This window comes from Bremia lactucae, linkage group LG7 (genome assembly GCF_004359215.1).
Source record: "Bremia lactucae strain SF5 linkage group LG7, whole genome shotgun sequence".
NCBI classification, from domain to species: domain Eukaryota; phylum Oomycota; class Peronosporomycetes; order Peronosporales; family Peronosporaceae; genus Bremia; species Bremia lactucae.
Window position 1 is genome coordinate 1,275,950 of NC_090616.1, and position 3,584 is coordinate 1,279,533.

Genomic DNA, 3,584 nt, shown 5'->3' on the forward strand with positions numbered 1-3,584 from the left:
CATCGTCATGCCCAACCTCGTGCCCCTCGAGCTCTATGCCAAATTTTGAATCAATCAACAAGCTCGCGTTGCGTGTGAGAATAAGCAGACTTTACGGATTAGTGCGCAATACAAATGACCACACTGCCTTGACAAAGCACTTGTGGCTTGTTCCAGCGAACTATCCGTGCGACCAAGGAAAAGGTGTGCCTTTCAAGGCTGGCGAAATGATTGCTTGGCAGCTGCAGCAGCTGTTAAAATTGACTGGAGGCAGCGGACGAATCAGACCAAGTATTGTCCAAGCTTACGCGCTCGTCTCGGCTCTTCATGGCATATACACTGACTTTCAAATGCAACACATTGGCTCTTGTATTTTTAAAGACAATAGAACGGTTTCTTTTCATGTCTTTGGCCGTTCTAGCAACCAAGTTTGGTACAGTACGTTTTAGTCGCGCGGATGTTGCTTTTGGTACATTGTTTCACAATTTCCTTCGCTATAGGAGCAGGCGTCCTATTTTTCAACAATTGACCACAAATAACAGACCGCAAACGTTGGAGAAGTATAGGGTATTCTCTCTTGCTGTGTTCAAATGACACTTTGTCGGATCAACTTATACGCAGGAGATTATGTCCAAAAACATTCAGACTGAGTATAATTCGTCGTTGAAGAAAACACGAAACAGATCGAGTAGATTTTGCAGGACGAAATCTCCTTTTTTGTGCAACAGTTGCAAAGAAGTACACAATGAAAAGGACGAGCAGATGGAATGTATCGCATCAAGTGCAGCACAGAATTAAAATCAGCTTAAAATGGAAACAGGATTATGAAAGCCATAGACCTCAAGGAGACGCAAGCCATGGCAAAATTTGTATGCAACAAGTCAAGAAAGTCAATGCTCTTTCTTGTACATATGAGAAGGAGGAAGCATAATGAATTAGATAAATACTTAACAAAGAGTCTATGAAGTAATTAATAAAACGCGATAACTAATCAAAGGGTCCAAAAACTTAGGTTGTCAGCCTAACCCTTTCATTGGCAATCTATAAAGTTAAATATTTTTTCCTTGAAGAACTCAAACATAAAAGGTGAAAGAGAGAGGTTACGAGATGCTAGCAAACGATTTTGAGAAGCGACGAAGAACGTCAAGACTTGGGACAAGTCCTGCGCTTCTTCCATTTCGATTTCGTCTTCGCCAGCTCTCAACGTGAAAAGATGAGAAATAGAAACGTGATTTACGCGGACGACGTTCTCAAGGCGAAGCAAGCCGTACAGGCTAAGCTGGACAGTCCGATTGCCAGCGCTCCGTTTGTCGATGAAGATGGAGATGCTTCGTGGGGGCCTGTTGTTGTTTGCAGGTCCACCACTTGGAACGATTTCGAGCGATGGCTCGATCTCAACGACGGACGCTTAAGACGTTGTGTTTTCGAGCCGTTTCATGATGGAAACAAAAAGGGAAGAGTACTCATCTACAGCCTGCCATCACCGGCTCACCGCGATGCTACAAGTGCGATTACAAGTTCGATCATTGGACAAATACTACATGCTGGAAATGACATTGACCTCATTTTGTCTCTAAAAACGGGACAGATATCATGTAGGACTGGTGATCTTGGTCAAGAACCAGACAATTCTCTCACTCCTGTGAATCTAACTATTGGGGGAGAGGTGATGAGGGCTGCAGGTCATGCTCCACTTCCAAACGTCATTATTGAAGTGGCATTCAAAAATGAAAGTCTGACAATACTCCGAGCCAAACTCGTGCGGTGGATGGATCCCACATACTCGTCTGTTCAAGTAGCGATTGGAATTAAAATTTTCCCGGCAAATTTGCGTCGAGTTGCTATCTTGCACCAACGTGGACAGCCGATTGAAGAAGTGGAGTTTGGGCAGAATCGCCCAGGTCCGTTGACAATTTCGTTTCCTATCAGTGCAATATACGCTAATGCTGCTTTGCCGCCATCTTTGACTGGTCATCAAAACAATCAAATTGTTATTGACCTTATTGCCTTGCGAGGAGTGATTAACGCACAAATTTAGCTTGCGTTTAGGCTGACAACCTAAGTTTTTGGACCCTTTGATTAGTGTATCGCGTTTTATTAATTACTTCATAAACTCTTTGTTAAGTATTTATTTAATTCATTATCCTCCTTCTCATATGTACAAGAGAGAGCATTGACTTTCTTGACTTGTTGCATACAAATTTTGCCACGGCTTGCGTCTCCTTGAGGTCTATGGGCTTTCATAATCCTGTTTCCATCATAAACTGAATTTAATTCTGTGCTGCACTTGATGCGATACATTCCATCTGCTCGTCCTTTTCATTGTGTACTTCTTTGCGACTGTTGCAAAAAAGGAGTTTTTGTCCTGCAAAATCTACTCGATCTGTTTCGTAATTTCTTCAACGACCAATTATACTCCGTCTGAATGTTTTTAGACATAATGTCCTGCGTATAAGTTGATTCGACAAAGTGTCATTAAAACAACAGCAAGAGAGAATACCCTATACTTCTCCAACGTTTGCGGTCTGTTATTTGTGGTCAATTGTTGGAAAATAGGACGTAAGCGGGCACGTCGTAATGCGGTCACGCTCTACTTAAGCACACACCCTAGCACAGCGAGGAAGCGGCTAAACCTGCTTCTCTTGCGAGCAGTGAGGTAGTTGTGGTGGGCGCGCAGGCGACCTCACCCAACACACTAAGAACTCTGGTAAAGTGACGTCACGGGAGCGGTAATCCGTCTCCTCGTTCGCACTTACCAAGTAGGTAGTGATTTTCAGACTGATTTATATTTAATAGAATTAAATATAAATACCTGTTTTTACCAATTAAAATGATATCTCTATAGATATCAATTAATATGTATTGCGAGCGTATCTTTGTCGATACCTCACGTAACTGATGACGCTAGCCGTCATCACGGATGACGCTGGGCGTCATCCCTCCTAATGTGAATGCTCCCATGTGCATCACACCCACAAGGGTTGGTCACAAATGTGCACCACACCCGAGTGTTGGGTCTAATTACTATTATTTAGTAATTGACCATCCCCTTAAGTACCAAATGTACTTAATGGGGACTGTGTAACATTAGGGCAACTCTAGCCCGTTACACCATCCCCCTCTTTAAGAACGAATTTACATTTTTAAATTCGACAGAGTAGAGAGAGGAACTGCGAGCAGCTTTACGCGCCGCTAGTTCACTCGATCACTCTCGCGCACGTGTTTCTATACACGGCGCCCAAGATGCCACCTAAAAGGGGCCACGTTGGTGGGTCGTCTGCGAAGACGCCCACACAACCTCGCACTAAGCGCACGCGCCGCGTTAATTCGCCGGCCGCGTCAAATGCCTTAGTCGGAACGCAGACAGCCACTGCGGCTGTCGCGTTAACAGGGCTAAAGGATCCATCCCACTTTAACAGTGAGGATGTTGATCCGTCGCTCATTGTCGACTACAATGAGTCGACACCGTTGCCGTCACCTCATAGTAGTGATGCGGACAACGAGCTCATGAGGAGTGATGATGCGGCATTATTGCCCATCCAAACATCTCTCATGGCTCACAACATGGAGACAGCATCGTTTACGAATGCTGTCCCATCGACAGG